Here is a 7,214-nt window from a genome sequence, read left to right as displayed (position 1 = left end):
CTTTTTGAACGACCTACATTCTTAGAATGAATATCAATGTAAGTGAAGGGTTTGATAGGATGACGCAAGGTGGTAGATTTGTACTTTGATAGCACTACTAGATGCTTCCCCTAACTCCGACTGTGATTTCCATTTTTCGGTGATGGATGGATGGATAAATAAAATAAAATAAAATTGTCCAAATATATTTAATCAAAAAGAAAAAAAAAAAAAAAATGTGGTTTGTATTGATGATGTGAATGAATCTTGACCGTCCAACAGTGACCATTTGAAAGAAGGAAGAAGGTTGGAGAATATGATAGGGTTTTTAGAAGGGGGTGGGTGACAGACAGACAGACGTTTTGGCATTCGCCGAAACTGGATGTTCATTGGGTTGTCTTCTCAGGCTCCCATCACCGTACGTCATTACAACATAGCCTCAGCCTCCCAAACACAGCAAATTCCGAGGGCGGCGGGACCTTGGGCAGTGGGCTTTTGTTATAATTCACCTTCTACTTCTACCATCTACGCTTACCTTTATTTTTTCTTTTTCCTAATAATGATAAATTTCCATTTTTAGTAACAATTATTTTGATTTAGTTAGCTACGGTCAAATGAGGAACCAAGAATTAAGCATAATCTTTATAGTCATTAATATCTTGCAAATCTTTCATTTAACAATGATGTCTTCAGACTTAATTAGCTGCCAATAAATTGAATTGCATTTATATCTTGCAATTTTTTGAAGTCCAATCTTTGAGCATCTAAATTAAATAAGTCTATTTGGGAGTGCAAATATTGATCTCAATTAAATTATGTCGATGGTAATTCGTCTTTATTGACTAGATGACTCATTCTCTAGCTAGATAAACTACCATAATCATAGGGAAGTTTATGGGGTGCAAGGGATATGGAGATTGCTTCCTCTTATTCGATCATTATTAAATTATTCGTTTAATTTAATTTTCCTAGAAAGAAATTTCAATCCAATAAAATGGTTTTTTTAATCTCTATTTAAATGGTTAATTTTCATGGAAAATATTTAATCTAAAAATAAATTTCTAAACTCTTAATAAAAGCTAAAAAATATTTTATATGCATATCAACTTAAGATCATTATTTAAAAATATAGTTAAAATTGTTCAACTATAAACTTTTCTTATGATTAAAATTAAATATTACAACATATTTCCAAATTATTTTGGTGTTTGACTCACCAACATGATTGAGTTGAGTTGGTATAATAATATACTGACTCAATGCTTGGCCCACTAACTTTAAATGTTTGTGGAATTGAATCGGTATATTTTACAAACTCACTCCAACTCTCATTTCTTTCAATGTTTTCAATGACTCCACCCATTGGTCATTGTTGGCAACTGCCACACTCCGAGAATCAACTCCGTTGATAACTCCAACAACCAATTCTAGGCTCTGGAAACCACCTCCAATGACCCAACTTTGGCAACCACCTTCACGGGACCAACTCCGAGACCAATTTTGGGTCTAGCAACAACCTCCGACAACACACTTCGATGAACAACTCTGAGAACCACCTTTGTAGGCTTCGATGACCACCTCCGACGAAAATCACCTTCGAGCATGCAACTCCAACGACCAACTCCAGGCTTCGACAACCACATTCAACGATAAAAATTATGACAACTAATTCCAATACCATCTTCATGCAACCAACTTTGAGCTCCAACAATCACCTTTGACTACAAACTCTGGCTACCAACTCCAATACCACCTTCATGCGACGAACTTCATGCTCCGACAACTACCTCCAACTACAAACTCCGACGAAAATCATCTTCGATGATCAATTTTGACAATCACCTTCATGCGCCTAACTTTCGACAACCAACTTCGGACTTCGAAAACCTCCTTCTCCAGAAAACTCCAGCTACCAATTCCAATACCACCTTCATGCAACCAACTTCATGCTCTGACGACAACCACCTCTAACTACAAACTCCAATGAAAATCATCTTTGATAGATTATTATAAGACCAATGACTGTTAAAGTATGTTTTAGGATTGTTGATTATATGAATAATAGTATTTTGTCTACATTAAGTGCAATATTTATATGTAGAAATTTTGTAAAACATGCTTTTATTTAATTGAATTCACAATGAGTGAATAATATTTGGAAAATTATGTATGTACATAGTTGAATAGTATGTAACACATTAGGGGTTGGCATAATGACACCCAAAACCGATCCGACCAATCAAAATCAGTCGAATTGAGGTCGGTAGGTCGGTTTTTGGTTTTCATATAAAAACATTTTAGAAAACCAACCGACAGACCGATATATATATAAATATTATTTTTTTAATCTTTTTCCTGAAAAATAAGTATAAAAGTAAGTCCACTACTTTTAGAAAATCAATCGACAGATCGATATATATATATATAAATATTATTTTTTTAATATATTTTCCTGAAAAATAAGTATAAAAGTAAGTCCACTACCATCAACCAAGCCTATTGCCTTGGTATTGATTTATTATTTTCTTTTTTATGTTACCCAAATTCCAAGCCAACTACATGATTGATTTATTTTTATATATATATAAAATATTATTGATTTATTTTTTTTTAAAAGTTGCAACTTATGTTAACCTAACAATAACACTTCATCAATTCATCTTTCATTTTTATTAACTCTGTCTTTGCTTGCAAAGAAAGAAAATGACATAACCGACCGACTAAACCAACCGACTGTCAATCGGATTTCACACACTTTTTCGGTCAATTTTCAGTGTCGATTTTCTCCCCACCTCTAAACACATAACCAAAAATTCATAAAATGAAGATTTTTTCCAGTAACATTTTCTTGCAAGAAATGGTGAAATATGTAGATTTTTTCTCTATTGATCCTCCAAACTTGGAGGAATTGAAAGTGAAATTGTTAAAAAAAAATGTGGTGGCATTCTATTGGCAGCTAAAATGATGGGGGAGATTCGATTAAAAAATTTGTGACAGAGTAAAAATATAGAGTAGCAACGGGAAGAAGAAGAAAATGAAGTAGGTGATGATGAAATTCTTGGAGAAAAATTAGGAATTAAAAGTTTTAATTTCTCTTTGGTTCTTATTTTATTTAACTATATTCCTATAAGAAATATAATGGGTTGATTGTTATTCAACACAAAAAAAAAAAAAAAAATAATAATAATAAATTAAAGGAAAATTACAATCCATATTTTATTCAAGACAAAGGTGGTAGAATTATTGAATAAAAAAGTTTCAAAACAAAAATAGTCATCATAAAAGCATATTAATTAGGTAAAAAAACTACACTAGATACTCTAAACATATAAATCAACTTATGTACCCCAAACATAGACATATGAACTTCATACATCACATCTCAACTCAACGCCCCAAACAGTCTCTTAAAATTCAAATGTATATAAAAAAAAGATGTCACTATCTCAATTATAATGATATATTTATATAGGTGATTGACCTAGGTTGCTCCATGAGAGTTTTAAAGTCAATTTAGGATAATTAAATAACTTACCAAGCAAAGGAGTGTGCCCAATTTCATGTTTGGTTAGGGTTGACCTCGACCTTCTCTCCCTAGGTCCATTTTGGTCCTAAAGCAATGATTTGAGTCAGGTCATACATAGGACATGCTCCATTATCTATTTTTTCTTAGGTTGACCACCGCGAAGTCGGGTATATAAATTTGGGCTTTGACATAAATTAAGTCTTCCCCTACGCCCACGATAACTATTTTTGGCACAAACCTTATTATTTTCTCTACATTGTTACTTCTATTATTATTTGATGTCATTATGTCATTCGGTCCAGAATCATCCATAACAGGTAAAGTGGGAGAAAATGAAATTTTCTACATGCTCACTTGAACTATGTGTATGTATAGTCTCGTATGAGCTCCATGTAAATCTAAAATCCAAGTCCTGCAATTTTTGTTTATCTAAAGGTTGAAATTCACATAATTAGATTTGATTTTCACACACCCTTCAAACGACTCAACACACATAACTTAAATATTACAATTTATACTTTGCGAAGAGGAAAATGTTTTATCCTTCAAGTCATAGCCATAGCAAAACGGAAGTATAATAAATAGAGAGGAAAAAAAGGTTGAAGTCAACTTAAAAAAAAAAAAAAAAAAGTTTAAGAGCAACATTTAAAATTTAAAATTCAATCAAAATCTTCAAAGAAAAACTATAAAATTTAATTATTAAAAAAAAATCTCTATATTAAAGTGAGTTTAGCTCTTAGTATATTGAACTCATTTATTAACTTTTATTATTGTTACTAAATCTCACTTTTGATAATTTAAATGTGATTTAAACCATTTAAACATATATTTTCGATCATAAGAATCTATCAAATTCTCACTTTGAAAAAAGAAAAAAAGAAAAAAAAGAAAACAATTCGAGATGGATTAAAAGAAAGAAAGAAAGAAAGAAAATTTCAATGTTTCGTATTTTTATGTGAACTACGCATCGTTTCAATATGAACATGATTTTGATGGAAGTAGATCGGTGGGCTCCACAGACCACAAGCGTGCTGACCAAAATATCCCATCCATTACCTATTTTTACTACTTTTTTGTCATTTTTGTTTTCTTTAAAAATTAGTTTTAGAAATTACAACGTCGTAGCTTTTAAAATGTGTTTGGTAAATTAGTGTGAAAATGGTGTCATTTGGTTATTATGATCCAAGTAAGTTTGTTAATTCATTTGTTTATCATATCGATATTTACTCTTTATGATTTTTTGTAATATAATTATTATAAAAATGTATACAATTTAAATTCAATTCAATCTTATTTAATTTGTATTATTTAATAAAAACTTAAAAGAAAAAAAAAACAATTATTACAAAAATTGATCGATTAAAGCTTAATGAATGTGTTTGTCAAAAAAAAAAAAAAACAATATTTTAAAAACAAAAATAAGAAAAAATTGACATGTAATAAATTATGATTAGATAATTCGAGGTAGATGCAAAAAGATAACTATTGCCTATGATGGACTAAGTATTTTTCTATAAATATAGTTTAATAAATTGTATATTTGTTAACGGTTAAGGATGGTGGTAGATTTTCAAGAAAGTTAAATGTTGTTACTTTATCGCATTTTGTGTTGATGCATTAACAAATTTTTTGTTTTATGACACATGTTAGGTAGTTAACATTCTTCTCTAGTTGATTTTAAACACCTAAAAATGTAAGAGATAAATTTGAAATATGTAGTATTTTTCTTTTCTTTTAACTTTAAAATAAAAAAAATGATATAATGTCAATTTTAAAGTCAGAAGTTTGATTCATATATTATATCATAAAAAATAATAAGAGTAATAAATAAAATACTAAAGCCTCCACCTCACTTTGCATTATAAGATTTGAAATTTGAATTAGGTTTGTTGCTTTTATATTTCAACGTTGTCATCTTTCTTCTTGTCACATTTTGTCTAGGAAAAAATATAGACGCATGAGAAATATATTGTTTTAATAATGTTTAAATTCACAATTTCTTCGTTTTTCTTGCTAGTAAAATTCTAAAAAATCGCTACAAAAAAGGCATTTAATCAAATTCATGAAAAAAAAAAAAACTAATACTACTGTAAATAAATAAAACCTAAAGACTTATCGTGTACGTAAATATAACTTTTTATAATTTAATTTAATATTCAACTATTGAAAAATGATAATAATAATAATAGTAGTAAATAGTTAAGGGGTAACATGTTGGGTCTAGCGGGGGCATGTGCCCCCACCCCTTTTCTTTTTCCTTTTCGACCTAATTATTTTAATCTCTCTCTCTCCTTTTTTTTTTTTTCAAAATTAACTTTTAATAAATATTAATTTTGAAAATTTGAAAGCTTAACAAAACTAATGGAATATTATCATGTGTCTTCCTAACAAATTATGTTATAGGAAACCAGCTGAAAACATGCCAATGAGTTGAGGGTGTGATGGTCATTTTAGCTTTGTATAAAATCCTTAAGTGAAGTTGAAGAAATTGGGGAATGAAAATCATCACAGAGAAGCATCAAGTGCGAGGTAATATGAATCTGAATAGGAGTTTTTTTTAGCTATTTAAGGGATTTTCTTTCTCTGAGAGAAAACATTAAGTGAGCTGATGCATAGATCTTCTTTATGCTGAAAAAAAAAATAATTGGATCATTTACTGAGATCAGGAAAGTATAGAGTTATCTCAATGTTATTGTTCTTCTGCTATATACTTTAAGTAGGCTACAAAAATTACCTAATAAAAGTGACTGCAGTGGACGTAGACCTTATTTAATCGAACCACTATAAATCTTGTCTTATTCTTCTTCTTTTCTCTTCAGCATTGTTTGTTTTGCTCTATTATTACTTCGCTTATGTTTAGTTTCAATAGATTGATTTGTTTGCTTAAATCCAACACTTGGTATAAGAGCCAATAAGGCTATTACTCATTTTCACTTGCTTTCCCGATCAGTGTTGGAGACGTAAGAATGACGACTAAGTTCGCTGTGGAGAGATTCGATGGCAAGGGAGACTTCTCTCTTTGGAAGAAGAAAATGAGGGCATTACTCGTGCAGTAGAAGGTAGCAATCAGATGAGAAATCTGCAAACATGACAGATGATGAATTTGTCAAGATGAAGGAAATCATGTATAGTATAATTATTTTGTACTTGGCTGATAATGTACTTCGACAAGTGAAAGACCATAACACTACAAAAGAGGTATGAACTACGCTAGATGAGATTTACCTTACTAAGTCTTTGACAAATAATTTGTACCTAAAAAAGAAATGTTTTAGTTTTAAAACGGATGTTTCTAAAGGCCTAGAACAGAACTTGGATGAGTTTAATAGAGCTACTGTAGATTTAAGCAACATTGGTGAAAAACTTAATGATGAAAATAAGGCTATTATTTTGCTTATTTCACTTCTCGAATAGTATAATGAAATTAAAAAAGCTATTAAGTATGGTCTGATAGCTTAACAATGGAAATAGTAGTTAATGTCCTAAAATCTAGAGATCTAGAGATCTTGAGTACAAGAAATCAGGACTAAAAGATGGAGAACCTTGAAGGAACTCGTTTGAGTAGATCCTTGAGTAGAAGCGGATCGTGCAAATTCCATTAATTATTAAAAACATAATTTACAGTAAACATACAATTAGATATACATTTACATTAAACTACAACATGCTTTTTAGAAGAAAATGATTCAAAATATATTACCTTTTAAGA

General features: G+C 30.1%; 1 long non-coding RNA gene across 1 annotated transcript; it reads left to right on the top strand.

Annotated features, from left to right (window-relative positions):
* The first annotated feature begins 5,891 nt into the window (after positions 1–5,891).
* On the top strand, positions 5,892–6,753 carry LOC150034086 (uncharacterized). The gene is made up of 2 exons (XR_016532388.1): positions 5,892–6,034; positions 6,456–6,753. It is a non-coding gene; the product is annotated as an uncharacterized LOC150034086 (long non-coding RNA).
* The last annotated feature ends 461 nt before the right edge of the window (positions 6,754–7,214 follow it).

Source organism: Benincasa hispida, chromosome 9 (genome assembly GCF_027475165.1).
Source record: "Benincasa hispida cultivar pf3 chromosome 9, pf3_genome.v1.1, whole genome shotgun sequence".
NCBI lineage: Eukaryota > Viridiplantae > Streptophyta > Magnoliopsida > Cucurbitales > Cucurbitaceae > Benincasa > Benincasa hispida.
Note: the sequence above shows the minus strand (reverse complement) of the source record. Positions and strands in the feature narration are given on the sequence as shown.